Source organism: Felis catus, chromosome D3 (assembly GCF_018350175.1).
Source record: "Felis catus isolate Fca126 chromosome D3, F.catus_Fca126_mat1.0, whole genome shotgun sequence".
Taxonomy (NCBI): domain Eukaryota; kingdom Metazoa; phylum Chordata; class Mammalia; order Carnivora; family Felidae; genus Felis; species Felis catus.
The window spans coordinates 2,285,095-2,302,220 of record NC_058379.1 but is presented as its reverse complement, the minus strand read 5'-3'; the positions used below and the strand labels follow the sequence as shown (position 1 = coordinate 2,302,220).

Sequence of the window (17,126 nt, the reverse complement as noted above, 5' to 3'; positions counted from 1 at the left end):
CAAGCCAGTAGTTCAGGTCCAAACAGCTACTGGGGGCTCCCATTCCTTTCGTTCCTCCCCACCTCCAACCCGCCCCTCTCAAATGCACACGTCCCTCAAAACCCCTTCCCGGACCATCTTGCCCGCCACGATATAGCCCCACCGGCCTTCACGACTCTCAGGCACGCAACCAAACACTGCGCCCATAGCAACGGCCCGCAAGGGTAAGCTTTTAATTACACCACATCCAAATGGAGAGCTCTTTGAGTCAGATCTGGTGCTTTCCTTTAGCGCGCGTTATGATTCCGGCTTCCATGGGCGGTCTTGATTTTTAGAAACTCCAGATGTTCAAAGGCAGACGACCATCGTGCTTTATCTCTAAGTGCCTTAATGGAAGTTCGCAGCTACCAAGTTTCAAAGTCCCCCAAAGAGAACCTTTCATATTCAAGAGCAAAGTCACTCAATTCAAAACTTTTATTAATAATGTAAAAGGCTTGTGTGACACACAGAAGCCAGAAAAAAAAAAATATGGGGAACACCAGAGGAGGCTTTGCTTTATCAAAGAGCAGCCCAAATAAAGGTTGGTCTTAATTGGGGGGTGGGGGGAGCCTCTGCATGGAGGGGGCCACTGCCTGTTTCTTCAAGGGTCCCCGAGTCACTGCTCACCCCGCCGCGAACTGCGTTCCTACCGGCCGCACGCTAGGACTCACCACAGTCACACCCCCTGGCGCAAATAAGTTTGCCTCCCGTACCCACCCCCTGCCCCCCCGGGGCCTAGAGCTTGTCCAACAGACCAAAAGTGATATGCTGATCTCATCTGCACTTTGGTTTTCAGATTATGAGTAAAGCTGAGGCTTTTCTTTCTTGTGTTTATTGACTTCTTCCTGGGCACGCTGGTAATGTTGTTACAAGAGGCAGAATCACCAAACCAGCTGGTGCACCTGCCGGGACCCAGAGAAATAAAGGACAGGAACATGCTGAAGTACATGGCCTGCAGACAGTTAAAAACAAGGAGGACCAGACAAGTTGCTCTAGAAAAACACCTCCCAGATACAGAGTAAATGAAGAAGGCAAGAAGCCAAAAGCAGGTATGGTAGGGGTCAGCCTTGGTTTAAAAAAAAAAAAAAAGACCCGTTTATGTGCCACAGAATTCTGGAAGAATATTCTAGAATGTTCCAGGGAGGGTGGCGGAGGATTTTTACCCTTAATTTTGTTTTGACTAACCTTTTTATGGAGAAATTTTGATTTACGGTAAACCTGACAAGGCCGTGCAGAGAAGCTACGAACGGAAAACGGCTCCAAAAACCAAAGTGCATTCATTGTTTTCAAAGATGTTCCCTGTGTCCCTCACCCATTTCAACCTCCCCAAATCGGCCACCCGCCATCACCACGGGACACTTGTCACAGCACGATGGAGCGTCACCATGATCTCCGCCCCAGGCTCTCTCCAGAAGCCACCAGCCTTCCGCCAACGCCCCATCTGTCCCCGCAAGCACACGGCGTCACGTCTGTGTCCTTGGGCGTCTCCGGTCTGTGGGCCTCTCCACTTTCCATTTTCCGGGACCTCTGCTGACGGTGTTGAACGGTGCTGGTCAGGGATGCTGGGAAGTGTCCCGCAGTTGGGGTCTGTCTGATGGCTTTTCTCGAGATCCGACCGGGCTTGGGGGAGAGCATGCCGCAGCCGCGGCTTCCCTTTGTGTCCTTCAAGGGTCCCCAACGCCCACCTGGTCACCGCGATCACCAGGCCAAGGCGGTCCCTGAAGGTGCCTTGGCTTCAAGGCCCTGCTGGTCCCTTTCCTCCTCTGTCCTTAGAAGTGACCTCCGTACCGCATCCCCACCTCGAGTGTAGGGAGGGGGCCTGGGAAGACCCTCCCGGAGGGGAAGAGCCGCGTGCTGTATTTGGCATTTTTCTTTTACCTTTAAGCTCTTCTGTGGCGTTTGCGTCTTCAACCTGTGCACGGATGATTTCTGAAATTTAAAACTATTTCGTTCCCTAAACAAATGTGAGATGCTGAGCAAAAATCAGGCGGACGGGGGTACAGTTCCGGTGATATTCAGCCCCGAGCGAGGCTTTCTGTCCTACAGCAGAGAACGTACCCGCAGCCCACTTCCAGATCCAGGGGCAGGCGAGGTGACGATGACTCCACTGGTCTATTTTGATGAGCGGCCGTGTCCCTGATCGTGTCCCCGATGAAGGCCGGGAGGGGAGCTGCCGCTGGCATTCCGGCCAGACGGGCGGGGCCCCGCGGTGACTCTGGAGGGGACCAGGGGGCCCGGGCGTCCTCAGGAGCACAGGAGAAACCAGAAACTCATTAGCTGCAACCCCCGCTGTGACCTTTGCCCCCCGCGTGACCTTGAGAAAGCCTCTTAGCTTCCGAGGCCCCTTCCGTGGGGGTCAAGTGAGCTGTGAATGGAGTCCTGCCTGCCTGCGTGGAAAATATCTTTTGATGATTGATTAGCTAATGCTTGGAAACAGCTCCACTGCTAGAAGCCAGTTCCCCAGAAAGTGCTAAGCAGTGTTATTAAGGGATCAAACAGGAGGACTTTTGTGTCTGATGCCAAGATGGTTTTGTTAAATTATGAAACTCGCTTTGATAAACTGCCTAGGGGTACCATCTGTGACATGCTTAATGTTTTTTTTTTTTCCCCACTTCCCCGAGCTTATTGAATTATTTGTACACAATTTATTTTACTTTCATGGGGCATTAAATTACTCAGAGACCTTGAAATATTTTTTAGCCAACTCGAGGGCCCCGGATGCCGTCAGGAGAGTCTGCGATGGGTTTTCGTCTTTGGGAGATGAACCGGGGGGGCGTGTTCTCCCGTCTGGGGGTGGGGGCCAGCACCTGCAAAGAGCTTCTAGTTCAGGTGCACGAGGCCCTTTACATCCTCAGCTGCCCCTGCAACACGTTTTTAAAACAGGCAAACGGATCGGGGTCTGTGTAACCATCTCCGCGTTTTAGGCAGAACCATTATGGAAACCTCTAATGACGGGAAGTTTGGAAGGTACTCCAAAGTGGAGATGAGCCTGTGATGAATCCGTGTACCCATCGCACAGACCCAGTGGTCATCGGGTCAGGGCCGACCTCGTGTTGCCCACACACCCGCCCACGCCATCGGTCCCTTCGGGTTGCCTTGAGACCAATTTCAGATCTTGTAGCATTTCATCTGTAAATAGGAAACATACTTCTTACTAGGATAAAAGTGTTGTGGCCACTTCCCGAGGACACGTCAGCTGTGACCCTGGAGAAGTTAGTTCCTTTCCGTCCCCACCAGGTAGAGCTGCTATAAACCACCGATGTTGCTCGGGCAGCTCCGAAGGTGGCTCGGTCGCCAGCCCCGGCCAGGCCCTCCCGGGGCGTCTAGTCCCGGACGCTCACCTTGGAGGGAGGGATGTCCTGACCGGCAGCAAATCCCCGGGCACCCACGTCACTCCCGCAGCCAAGCCCCGGTCCCGGGAAAGGCAGCAGCCGGCAGAGAGGTTCCTCTTGGTTGATCGTATGTGACAGGGTACAGCTAGCTGGACCGTGCTGCTCCTTGACCCCTCCTCCTTCCGTGGCTGCAGGGGCCGCCTTCAGGAGGAGGCCGCTCCGGGAATTCGGACGCCAGAGAGTAGCACTTGGCTCAGGGGTCCTGGCTCTCAGGCATGGGTGTGTCTGAGTCTCCTGGGCGGCGAGTTGAGGGTCTCACCTTCCCTCGCACGTTACTGACGTGAATGTGCTCTGGTGACAGCTATAGGGACGATCACAGTTTTAAACTGCACACGCCATTCGACCCCGAAAGGAGACCCTGTCTCAGACAGACTTGCCTTTGTGCACATGACGTCCATGTGGCATCACTTATCGTGGCCGAAGACCGGCCAGGGATATAGTAGCATCCACGAGGGCCCATCCATGCAACGCAATATGCTTCGGGCACTAAAAGGATAAGGAACGTTCTCCAAAACGTGTGGGTAAGTGGAAAGCAAGGTGAGGGGCTGTGGAAATAGACGTTATCATTTGAGGAGGGAGTGCGGTATATGCATATGCGTTTATATATGTGTAGATACGAGGGCAAGGAAACTCATCTATCTACTTTCGTTCAGGAGGCTGGATCCATGTACACACATAGACTAACTGTGCACACCTGTACATACATGTAAACAGTAGAGGCTCCGTCTTGTACACGCACCCAGCCACGTATATTTAAACAGACACCTGGGGCGCCTGGGTGGCTCAGTCGGTTAAGCATCAAACTCTTGATTTCGGCTCAGCTCATGATCTCACGGTGCGTGAGATCGAGCCTCGAGTCAGGCTCTGGGCTGACAGTGTGGAGCCCACTTGGGATTCTCTGTCTCTCTGCCCCTCCCCTGCTCTCTCGCTCTCTCTCTCTCTCAAAACAAATGAAGATAAACTGTTAAACATACGCTTGTCTGTGCCTGAACCATCTCTGTGAACATACCCGAGAAGTGGAAACAACGTCCATTTCCTGCTGAGGACGGGGCTCGGCGGCTGGGGTCAGAGGTGGGAAAGAGGAAATCGTCCTGTGTATTCTTCGGTCCTGATGGATTTTGCCCCTGATGTGCGTATGACCTTTTCAAAAAGATAAATCAAATAACTCGTTCGATTCAGTTACCTAGACCCCTCTCCAGATCTACCAAGGAATCCGTGTTTGTAACAGACCCGCTCTGGTTACCCTGACGCACTCCGGCGCTGAGAATCTCTGCCCTCGGGCTCCGCACTTTTGATCTGGATTAATCTGCACTTAGGGCGTTCGCAACAAAAGATCTCTTCAAGTGGCTTTGCTTTGTCTCCCCAATTACCTAAACTTCTGAGGGCAAGCAGTGATTTTTTACACGCATGCTCGGAAGGCGGGAGGGTTTTGAAATGCACGGACTTGAACAAGGACCCAAAACACAGCAGTGCTGCTGCCCTGCTATTCAAATCCTTCCCTCGACCCCAGGTGGCAGGTAGGAACCGATTGCAGATTCTTCGCGACCCCTCCCTTCGACAGGGGGAGCGACGCTGCCTTTGCCCTGACCATTTGCTCGATCAACAGCGCAAGGTAGAAGCAATGATGTGAGACGCTGTGACGAGAAGCCTTGCGGCTTTTCCTCGGGCGTCCTGGAACACTCGCTCGGGAAGAAGCCAGTGACCACGTCACGGCCGATCCCTCCCGAGACCACCATGCCCCGAGGAGGCCCAAGAAGCTCTCCGGCGCACGTGGAAGGAGGAGATAGCCAACCGAGAGCCAACACGAGCTTGCTGCCCACGTGAGGGCGAGCGAGCCCCTCTCCCCCACCAACACCGCACGGAGCCCGCGGAACCAGCACCCGGCACCTGCCACCCAAGCTGCGGACCCGTGAACAGAGCAGACAAGGGCTGCTGTTTTAACCCCCAGGCTCGGACGGGAGCCTGTTACCCAGTCGTGGATTCCCAGAAGGCTCTGCGCACGCGGGGCGACTGTCCCCAAGCCCTCTGTTGTGCTACTGGGGACACGGGTTCTCTCCTTTCTCACTGATGAATAATGACTGCCATTTCTGAGCCGGTCTCTGTGCCAAGGGCCCTCGCGAAAACCTGTAATTATCCTATTTTACAGATTTTACAGACGGTATAAATGCAGTGAGTGCTACCAACAGGGATGTCTGTCGGGCTCTCCCCTTTGCTCTAAGTGGCCGCAATAGCGCGTCACCAATAGCCGTGTCGACCCACAGCGGAGTGGGCCCAGAAGGGACACCGTCCCCAAGCTGGGACCCCTTGGGCTCCCTTCCCCGGGCGACAGGCAGGGGCCCTGAGGTCACCAGCTCCGTCGGGCTTGACCCGAGGACGGGAGGACAGGAGGGATGGGAGGGGCTCTGCCGCCACGAGCACTGGGCCAGGGTGAGGGGCAGGTCTGCACGCCCCGAGCACGGCTGAGACAAGGCGCAGCGTCCCCGCCGCGGTCCCGGGCAGGGCCAGCTCCCGGGAGCCGTCCCCTCGGGCTTCCCAAGTTTGGGTTTCTGTTCCCTGCGTGTGCCGGCTCTCGCTGGTTTCTACTGGTTCTGATGAAAACGAGTGTGTGAGATGCAAGGGGGCCACTGCGTTAGGGTCCCCCCGCCAACCAGGGCAGGGGAGCGCCGAGCCCCGTGCTGTGGGGCTGGCTGGCAGACCTCTCTCTGCTCTTTGCGAGATGTAATGACATATCGGCAAAACCACAGCACCCACAACCTCCAGCACTAGAGCCTGGGCCCTCCCGCCGCCCTGCCAGCTAATTTCTGGATACATTTTAGGGCAAGTTGCAGACATCAGTACCCTCCTCCCCTCAACTGCCCTTCACAGACCTTCTGTGATCTTATCTCAAAAGCCGACAGTGCGGATCCCCGAGACTTGAGTTCGCAAAGCCTGCTGGTCCAACGAACCGTGTAGGGGGAAGCGTTTGCAACCAGCCCCGAAGGGACAGGACCTGTGTGGCTGCATAGAACCTTCCATACAGCACCCCGTTAGAAACATTTTAAACGTCCACAGACGTTGGAAGAATTGCCCAGCAAATGCCCACGTACCCACTACCTACTTTCTACTATTAACATTTTCTTTGTTTTATTCCATCAGATTTCTCTCTGTCTGTCCAGCTACCAGCGCCTCTTTTCTTAAGATACGTTTTTGACAGGCACCTGGCTGTCCCGGTCGGTAGAGAAGGAGACTCTCAACCTCGGGGTCTTGAGTTCAAGATCCATGTTGGGGGTGGAGCCTACTTTTTTAAAGAAATACGTGTGGGGGACACCTGAGCGCGAGTCAATCCGTTAAGTGTCTGACTCTTGCTTTCGGCTCAGGTCGTGATCTCGCACTTTGTAAGTTCGAGCCCTGCGTTGGGCTCTGTGATGACAGCATGAAGCCTACTGGGGATTCTCTCTCTCTCCCTCTCAAAATAAATAAGAAATACATTTTTTTGAGTAGCCGCAGAGGTCCGTGTCCTCCGCCCCTGGCGGGTCAGCACACGGACCTCTCTCTATGTTCTGTAACTACGGCGTTCGACATGTCTCTCTACTGTCTCCTCCACCACCAGTGATTAAAAAGGAGAAGATAAAGCCAACTTTGGGGCAGAAATTTAGGGTAACCTGGGATGTTTACCCTCAGGGCAAGCAGGATCGCAGACTGGATCTGTTTCCCAGTTAGATTTCCTCTGTCTCAACAGCCCCGATACGATGGGGACAGTGAAAGGAAACATCACATTGTCTCTCCATCAGGACGGACGCCGTATCAGTTAGCGCTCTGTGGGGGACCAGGCCGACCAAGCCAGCGGAGGTGAACTCGAACACGGAACGTGTTTCTGTTGGATGCACAAAAGCTTAATAAAAACGAACTCTCGGGCGCCTGGGTGGCTCAGTCGCTTGGGCGTCTGACTCGATTCTGGCTCAGGCCACGATCTCACGGTTCATGGGTTCAAGCCCCGCGTCGGGGTCCATGCCGACAGCACGGAGCCAGCTCAGGTTTCTCTCTCTCTCTCTCTCTCTCTCTGCCCCTCCCCCACTCTCACTGTCCCTGTTGCTCTCAAATAAATAAATAAACTTAAAAAAAAATCACAAGGAATACCACATAGGGTTATCAACATAATAAGACAGTGTATGAACAATAAATACTCAGGATGAGCGAGACATGAAGGAAGCGCTGACAACATTTGCCACGGTTATCGTCAACTTTCTCTCACCTCTTTCCTCTTCCTGGACTGGCTTGCTCTCTGCATTCAAATGCAGCGGGCTTTACAGAGGCTGCAGGTGCCAGGGACTACCCCGTCCCTGTTTGCCTTCCCGTGATGTCCTGTCAGAGGTAGGAAGCTGAGGCCCAGAGACGTTCTGTCACCGTTTCAGGGTCACACAGCTAGCAGGAGCCACAGCAGGTCCGTCTGGCCACACGCCTGAGCTATTTGTGCACACCCCTGTTTTCTCAGAGCTGGATGCATGTTGCTATTGTGCACAAAGCAGATGCACGTAAACATTATTGCATAAAGACTACTGTATTTATTTATAATATTAATAAGGAGGGGCGCCTGGGTGGCTCAGTCGGTGAAGCGTCCGACTTCGGCTCGGGTCACAATCTCGCGGTTCGTGGGTTCGAGCCCCGCGTCGGGCTCTGCACGGACAGCTTGGAGCCCGGAGCCCGCTTCGGATTCTGTGTCTCCCTCTCTGCCCCTCCCCCACTCGTGCTCTGTCTCGTTCTGTCTCTCAAAAAATAAAGGTGAAAACATTTTATAATATTAATAAGGAAAATATTTACGTATGCCACCAAGTGGGTAGATCACAGATATTTTTGCATACGGTGAGGCCAACATAGCAACTAAGTATAATTTTTTTAAGTGTTACTATTGAGTACGATTGTAGGTAGTTAAGTGCTCCCCCTAAATTCTGAGAGTGTTTTCGCCCCTTTTCCCATAAACTGACGTCGCAGTGTGGGTCCGAAGTTTCTGTCTGGGAGGGTTTCCTGCATCACAGCAGATGTCATGCACGTAGCACATGACTCTGTGCTGAAACATCCAGCAACCACGCGAAAGGCCAGAAGGAAATGCATCCAGGGAAAGAAAGAAGGCTGACGCTTCCCTCCCAAACTTGAACCAGAGCAGATGCAACACCCTTCGCGCCTCGCCTGACGGTTTTGAAACTCAGACACAGAAACCCTTTGAAAAGGTTCAGCCTCCTGCGTTTCATCGGAAATGAGCCCTTTCGGCCAGCTCCCCGTTCTCCTTCATCGCCTGATGCTTCTCCAGCCCGGGCTGGGACGGTCCGCCTGCTTCCAGAACGTTCTGGCTCTCTCCCTCCTGTCCTTCCTCCAGGCCCCGCCCCCAGTCCTCCCGTCGCCTGGCAGAGGTCGTTCTCCGAACCTCACACCCGTCAGGGAGCGGGCGTTGAAGTCGCCCCAGGGTGTGTCCCAGGTCGCCCGCCCCCCAGAGCACATTCTGATGACCACCCTGCAGGCCCGGGTTTCACGGGACGCCCTCTGTGCGGGGAGATGAGGGGACTGTCTCCGAGAGGACCTCAAGCTTCTGGTGGAAAATCTGCCAAAGTCTTCCTGTTCCATAAATGCCCCTCAAACGCCATCCGGCCACGAAGCCGCCAGCTGCTGCTACCGTTAGTACGGACCATGTGTCCAATCCCACGCCGGGCACGAAGCGAGCCTTTTCCGGCACTCTCTCCGACATCCTGACGCCCGTCCCAGGAGGCGGGAAGGAGGGAGATCCCACTGAGGGCTCGCAGGGGTGATCTCCAGCTCATACACCTGGGTGACTGGAGCCCACGCAGGAAGGGCCCCAAGGACGGGCTGGGTGGCCTGGCCCGAGCCAGCACAGACCTCGGGGAGTAAACGAATGACCGGCAGCGAATGGAGAACAGTAGAAGGATTCAGGGCGTGGGGCCTGGCTCGGGGCCCCCGGGGTCTCCGCGGGCGTGGGTGCGGGGGCTGCGTTACAGGCAGGGGCCGCCACCCAGCACAGCCCCCCGGCCCCCGACCTGCCCCTCGAGGAGGGCACCCGCCCCTTCTCCCATATGGGAGGGCGGCCAGCCCCGTGCGGGTGACACCATCCGGCTGGCGCCTTTCTTGTGAGCAGCGGGGGGGAGCCGGTAGTGAGATGCTCCTGCCTTCAAAGAGCAGGCCGGCGGGCGGGCGGGCTGCCCTTTCAGCCCTCCGCCTCCCCCCACTCCCTGCAGGGCCGCCCTCGTCCTCCCAGGGCGGACCCGAAGCCCCGCGCCCCGGCCAGCGGGGGCAGCAGCCCCGGGGTCCCACCCAGGACGGAGGTCCTCCCCACCGAGGGGGTCAGGTCCCTTGCTTTGTGTGAAGTTCGGCGAGTCTATGAAGAAACGAAGCACCCCAAGAGTGTCACAATTCAAGTAATTGCGTCCAGTCTGGAACGCTAGGACTTCTGTGGGAGAGTAATGGCATCTTCTCACGAAAATGGGACGCGGGGCCTGATGACAGCTGTTTGCTCCTTGCAACGTGGAGACTTAACTCTGTCTCCAGGCCACCTATGCTACTCGCGTGTAGTGCCCGGATGTGACTGTGTGGCTGGAGAGATAGCGGTCAGCCGGGGAAGCCTGGGCTCCCGGGAGGCAGGGAGGCCTGGCGGGATGGGGAGACACCAGCCACGTGGACCCCCGAGGTCTCATCCGGGCCAGACGCCGGGAGGGGAGACAGGAAGAGGCTGACGCAGAGGACAAAAGGGTGGGGTGCTCCGAGACCCCAGTCGCCAGGCCACCGTGGCCTCCGTGACTACAGAGAACATTCCAGAAGGGCGAGGGGGATGCTCACCTCCGGGGCAGGAGGCCTGGCAAAGAGCCTCTCGTGGGTCGGGTTCAAGGTGAGCAAGACTGGACACTCTCAGGAGCCCCTCTGGGCCCCGAGACCCCCGGCGCGGAGGGAGGGCCAGGGCTGGGGCGTCCTGCCGAGCTGGTCCCGCCTGCCCCCGCGCCTGCTGGGGTTCGTGGGCTTGTATTTTCTTTTATCGTCAAGAAAACCGCAGTTTTCCAGGCAGCTTCGATTAAAGCCGCCCCCCCCACTCCCCACCTCTAGTAGTCACATTGCTTACATTTCAAAGGCCCGATCCTGACCTTGCTTCTTGCGTGATCCTCGATGAAAAGCATTTGTTCGGGATTATTCCTGAACGGCAGATGAGATTCCCCCAAGACAGCCGGGCTCTGCGAGATCTGCCTCACGGCTCCAGTGGGGGCTGGGGGTCTCTGCAGGAGGGGTCAGGCCGACCCGCTCTCCTCTGCTGCCCCTCGGCCTGGGCGCCCAGGGCCGGCCCGGGCCCCGGACGCATCACCACGGGCACAAAGGGAGCAGGTGAGGAGAGGCGGGGAAACTGACGGGCTGTTTTGGCTTCGGTTTTGAGGCGGTGGTCCACGTCCTAATAATGCCCAGGGCCCGGGGTCAGGGAGAGGAGATGCGGCTGGCGAGGTTCGGGAAGGGACCGGAGGCTGCCTGGATGGTGTCACCATAGGGCCCGAGGGAGGCCAGAGGCTCCGAACAGGAAGTAGATGTGACGAGGGAAGCGGGGGAAGGGGTCGGGAGCCAGGGGACGCGGGCAGCCTCCCGACGGGAGACAGCTACCTGCCTCGTGACAGCCTTCTGGGCGACCGCAGCCCTGCTCCCCCTTGGATTCAGCCAGACTCGTGTTAGCGGCCGGGCCTCCAGGGCTTTGCTGTTGGGAGCACTGCGTCTGAGGGCGCCTGTTCCCACAGCCGCGGTCCCCTGCTGCAGACACGCCTCTCCGCCTGGCCGGGACCCCCCCGGGGGACCGCGTGGCCCGCAGGCCCTGCCCGCCGTCGCCGAGGGTCCCGCTGGAAAGCAGCGTCCGGACGCCGAGGCCGCCCAAGCAGGGATTCGCCGTCTGTCTCGGGGCCACCCACACAAAGGCCTGGACCCCAAGAAAACAAAACCCGGGGTCCCCGTGGCCTTCGGCAGGACACCCAAACTTTCCTCTGCCCCCCCCCCATCCCGCTCCAGTGGGCGCCTCTCGACCTGCAGCCCTCCAGCGGAACTAATCAAGAAGATTACAGGGCGGGTGGGAGAGACAAGTCGGTGGCTCGAGGGAGAAACCCGAGGAAAATCCCCTGGCCCCGTTTCCCCAAACTTCCCTTTGATTTCTTTTCTTTTTCTTTTTTTTATTTTTTCAAAATTTCTTCATCACAGATCTCCGGCTGCGTCGTCCCTGGTGGCTCACACAACAAGTTTTGGCAAAAGTCAGCATCTTCCTTCTCGTCCCCCGGCCCGGCTAAGGAGCAGGAGGGGAAGAGAGAAATTCCAGCCTGTCCACAAACCCGATTTCTCGTCTCCACGGAGAAGTCACAAGACGGGACTTGCCGCCCGGCTGGCTTGGGGGGCCCGGGGTTGGGGTGGGAGGCTCGCGAGGAGGCCGGAGGTACAGTGTCACCGTGGGGGCCCTGTGTCTCGGGCTCCCCTTCCCCACCGTGGGGGCCCTGGGCAGGTGAAGGGGGCTCGCCCGCAGAGCCCGTGGGGTCGCACAGCCCTCAAAGGGGTGGCAAGGACCACCCTGCACAGGGGAGCCCGGGCCCAGGTGTGAGTGGGCACGGACGGGACAGGGTGGTTGTCACATTCTCCCTGCCGGCATGGGCTGTGCCACTCACACATACTCGTGCACGCACACTTGCACGCACACTCACACAGGCACACCCACGCCAAGCCTTCCAGGAGCGGCTGCACTCTGGCCCCGGCCCGGGGAGGGGGGCCGGCCGGGCCCAGCCGGCTGCAGGGTGCCCCTCGAGGCAGAGGCCTGGGAGGGACGCCCCGCCGTCCTCCCGGACAGGCTGCCTGACTCGGTGCCTCTGACGCTGCCCTCGGGCCGGGACTCCCCCCTCGCGGGCTGGGGCCGCAGACACAGCTGCCGGGTGGGGAGCTGTCCCTGGACATCTGACACCTGGGTCTGGAAAGCCAGCAGTGGCTCCACGGGCCTTTCACACCCAGGTCAGCCGGGTCCCTGGTGCCCTTGAAGCACCGCGGGGCAGGCGGGAGGTCGAGGTCGAGCGCCAGCCCGGAGCCCAAATCCGGATTCTTGCAGGTGCCCACGGGGCAAGGTCCCCGCCTTCTCCGAGCCAACTCCAGGGTGGTGTCGAGGGTGAGCTGGGAGGCGGCGTGCCCGGCCCTGCTTAGCCCGGGCGCCCACGGAGGCTGAACACGAGTGAACCCTGGGGCCTCGGGGTGAGCCCTCACTCAAGGGTGGGGCCGTGTCTGCAGCCGCTCCAGAGGCCAGGAGCTCTCCCCAGGGAGGGGGCGGCCAGCCTGGCTCGCACACCGCAGATGCCCTCCCTGCAACCTCGCCTGAGTCCACCGTCGGCTCCGGAGGGTGCGGACCGTTCTGTCTCCAACCCGACGGAAGCTCCACAATCCTTGGGGTGGCTGGGGGCGCTGGAGGGGGCAGTGAGAGGGAAGTGCTCCCACAATGCTCCCCGAGCCCAGAGCCATTTCTGCTCCCTCCTTAAAAGGGATCTCAAGGCGCCTGGGGGGCCCAGTCGGTGAAGCGTCAGACTTTGGCTCAGGTCACGATCTCACGGTTTGTGGGTTCGAGTCCCGCGTCGGGCTCTGCGCTGACAGCTCGGAGCCTGGAGCCTCCTTCGGAGTCTATGTCTCCCTCTCTCTCTCCTCCCCTGCTCACATACTCTGTCTCTCTCTCAAAAATAAATAAGCATTAAAACAAAATTTTAAAGGGATCTCCGTCCGTGCAAACAGCACCAATGCCGTGTGTTCTCCACGCAACAGAAGGCATCACCCGGCATCGCAGGGAGTGGAGTCCTCGCACCTGCTACAACGTGGTTGAGCCCCAGGACGTCATACGAAGCAGAGGAAGCCAGACACAGAAGGCCGCGCGTGCTGTGCGCGCCCACGTGCGCGGGACCGAGCGCTGGGGCTCCCTGCGCGGCTCCTGGCAGGGCAGAGGGGTTTGCGGGGGCTGATCGCCGTTCGCGATTCTGCGCGCTGCTCCAACTCACTGCCTTTACTAACCCTGAGACACGGGCCACCCACATTTTGACATCTTTGAAGCTGGGATGGGATGTCACAGGTTAGCACGGGATGTCACGAAATAACGCAACCAGTGAGGTCTTCGTGTGAAAAGCGAGAGCGAGCCAAGTTCCCAGCACCCACGCTTCCTGTTTACGGCAGACACGGACTTGGGTGTTGCTGCCGTTGCCCGAAAGGTTTTAAAAAAGCAACATGCGCATATGAAACCTAGCGTTCAGACGACCTATTACTGTGTAATAAATGATCCCAAAACTTAGTAGCTTACAAAAGCCATTTTTTTCCCATCTTGCGATTCGGGGGGCCTGGGATCCGTCAGGATTCAGCGGGGCGATTCCTCCCCCCCCCCCCCCCCCCCCCCGCCACGTGGCACGGACAGCGTGTGCTCGGAGGGATTCGGCCGTGGGAAGGGTTCCCTCACGTCCAAATGCCTTCACTAGCATCTCGAAGGGATGGCTGGGAGGCCAGGCCCCGTAGGAGCCGCAAGAAGAGAGCCTCACGTGCGGCCTCTCCAGCAGGCTGGCGTCACGTACAAGGACTTCTTCCACGGCGGCTAAAAGCCCGGGAAGCTTGTGTCTCCAGACTCCAAGGCCGAGCTGCAAGGCCCCCGGCGGACCGCCTGATTACCCGTGGCCGGGACCCCACAAGGGCACCACCGTCAGGAGGCGGGGGTTGGGAGCCACGTCGGAGGCTGGCCTCCACGCCAGGAATGACCATGGCCTCCTTCACCTTGCGTCCCGGCTTCACGAAATGGACGCCTGCCATCTGTCAAGCACTGTCCTCAGCGACAAGTAACCAGTCACACACGGTCCTGTGCTCACGGCGGGTTACACTCAGTGGGAGGGGGTGGAGGGAAGCAGGCAGATAGCAAGAGAACATCAATGGGGCAGCTGGGAGGGTGACCGTCGTCGTCAAGAAGGACCTCGGTGGGGGTCGGAAGTGCTGGAAGGGAACAGCGCATGCGCGGGCTGCGGGGCGGAGTGGGGCTGAGGTTCTCGCGAGACAGACGACAGGCATGTGTGAGAAGGGCGAGTAGTGGGAGGAGTCTGGGACGGGGCCAGACCGCAGGTGTCGGGGACCTGGTAAACGGCGTGGGTTTTCTCCTCAGAGCACTGGGACTGATTGATCCAAAGCCTTGCCCCAAGGCGGGGTCACTGGGTAGTTGGGTTGTGGGTGGCTTGTGGCCGGGTGGGCGCATCCAGAGGTGAGCTGGTTCAGCAGGACCAGCTTGTGTAGTCCAGCCACGGCAGGGGGAAGGCGTCTGCAGCACCCCACGTCTCAGACGACTCCCTCCTGAGGCTTGTCGCTCCCGCCTACACGTGGCCCGTGCCTCTCTCATGCCCACACCAGGAAACCACACGCCTTTGCGGGGAGAACACAAGGGCCGGGCCACAGGTCAGGGAGGGCAAGGGCTGGGGTGCTGCCGTGTTACCCATCTTTCTTGACTTTATTCTTGTTCCTAACCCCTTTAGCCACCCCCAAAGAGGGTGGCATACAATAGGTGCATAATAAATGCTTGCTAATCGTGTGACAGCGGCAGACAGAATGATGCCCTCCCCCGTGATATGCAATCTGTGACTGTGTTACCTTCCATGGCATAAGGGACTTCGCAGATGTGGTTCAGAGTAAAGACCTGGTGATGGGGACACTGCCCTGGAAGGTCCAGGTGGACCCAGTCTAGCCACTGAGGATTTCATACTGGAGAGCCTTTCCCAGCTGGGGTCACAAGGGGACACAAGGACAAGGGTCAGGGAGGGGCTGTCTCAGGAGAAGGAGGGAGGCGCCCTGAGCCCGGGGGGCGGGAACTTGAAGGAGCTGGAGAGTCAGGGAACAGATTCTCCCGAGAGCCTCCAGAAGGAACGCAGCCCCGCAGACACCTTGACTTCAGGCCGGTGAGACCCGATTTGGATATATGCGTAGGGGAACAGGTGTTACGGCAGCCTCAAGCCCTCCTACAGTAATGCTAACTCACGCCGCTCCCTTCTGCTCCGTGGTGAGGTGCACATTCTCTTACAGGATACATACTGCTGTGTTTGGGGTGGGGTGGTGTTAGCTGGGACTTTCTCACCGGCAGTTCCTAAGACCCAACTCAACGTGGCTTAAGAAACAAACAGAAGGAATGTTCTGACTCATGGGGATGGGATTGGTTAGATTCACGTGCTGTCATCAAAGCCACCTCTGGGTCCTGCTCTGTCCCGAGCGCCCCCACTCCCACATGTGGTCCCCCCACAGCGTCCCTCCTTGGGCCCCAACCGACACCCTGTCTGTTCGGACCCAGGAGACACGAACATTCTCTCCCTCACCTGTGTGAGCAGACGCGGCCAGATGCTTATTGGCCAGGACCGGGTCACCTCAGTCGAGCGGCCAAAGACGCCCGGTGTTGTGGAGGGTCAGGTCTGGTTCAGGGTCAGTGATGCAGCGTGAGAATAAGGGGAGAAGGGAAATGGATGCTGAGTGCCCAAACAAATGTCTGCTCCAGGAATACCGGAAATTCGCTGGTTTGCTGGAGGGCCACCACGTGGACCCTGTGATGGGGGTGGGGGGGTGTCTGTGGGTGTTGGGGCAGCAGGTATAGAAATGATATTCCCAGCGAACGCTCGGCTCGACCCGCAGGGTCACTCCGGCATGAGAAGTGGACACGGTGGCCGCCCCTTTGTTCCCACGCGAAAGTCTCCCTCTGGGTCCGGGCCTGGGCACTAGGTCCTGGGGTCCTTTCCAACCCTGGTTCCTCTGCAAACAGCCTCCCATCCCCGCAGCTGCCCTCTTGGAAAGCCTCCTGATTGTTTTCTGTCTGTCATGCTGGGACTGGAACATTCACTCCTGGGTTTGTTTTCACAGAGTGTGCAAGCCTGAGTCTTGGCCTTAAACCAGGGAAATGATCGACTTTTTCCATCCGCCCGCTGCCATCCCCAACTGGCCTCCAGAAGGGCCCTGGGAACACTGTGGGCAGGACTCCTGAAGGGCCGGGCTTGCTGGCCGCCGCTTAGCTCCTGCCCGCCACCGCCGGGCTCCGGGACGGACACCTGGGCTGTGCCCTTGTTCCCCGGGCGTGGGGACGGACCGTCTCCCACCTTGTGCAGGTGCTCAGCCGTGGCTCCGAGGGAGGACGCGCTGACCAGGTCCGTCTTCTCTCTCGTACGCCTCTGTGACACCACCCGCCCTCAAGCTCGGCTACCACCAGCCCGGAGGCCGGAACGCGTTCACCCCAGGATGTCAGCCCTTCGTGCAGCAGGGGAGTGAGTCACCGCTCACCCGGCTGAGGCTGCACTCAGCTGGCACCACCAGACAAAAATACTTTGGGCTAATTCCTTTGGCAACAGCATCAAAGCCCAGAGAGGACCAAGGCCAAGTTTTCTCCTCTTTTAAAAATAAAATAAAATAGAAACAAAAACAAATCCTGGCCCGAAGAGAAGGAAAACTCTGATGAGCTCTCAGCGCCCGTGTTTGCTAGAGTGGGAGGTGTGGGAGGGTGCGACCCGGGTCTGGTCTTTCTCACCGTCCTATCCCCGCGCCTGACATGGCACCCGACACACAGTAGGTGCTCAAGAAGTATTTGCCGGACGGTGTTCCGGTTTCTCCAGATGAGGCTTCACGACCGTCTCATTAGGCTCATGGGTTCTGCGGGTTGAGAAGCCGGAGAGGGCGTAGCAGGGGTGGCTTTGCTCTGCTCTG

The 17,126-nt window shown here is 58.3% G+C and overlaps 1 long non-coding RNA gene across 1 annotated transcript; it reads right to left on the bottom strand.

Annotated features, from left to right (window-relative positions):
• Positions 1-439: 439 nt before the first annotated feature.
• Positions 440-7,979, bottom strand: LOC123381221. Its single transcript, XR_006587979.1, has 3 exons — positions 7,642-7,979; positions 4,420-4,550; positions 440-3,896 (listed from the first exon to the last, which is right to left on the bottom strand). It is a non-coding gene; the product is annotated as an uncharacterized LOC123381221 (long non-coding RNA).
• Between the last annotated feature and the right edge of the window lie 9,147 nt (positions 7,980-17,126).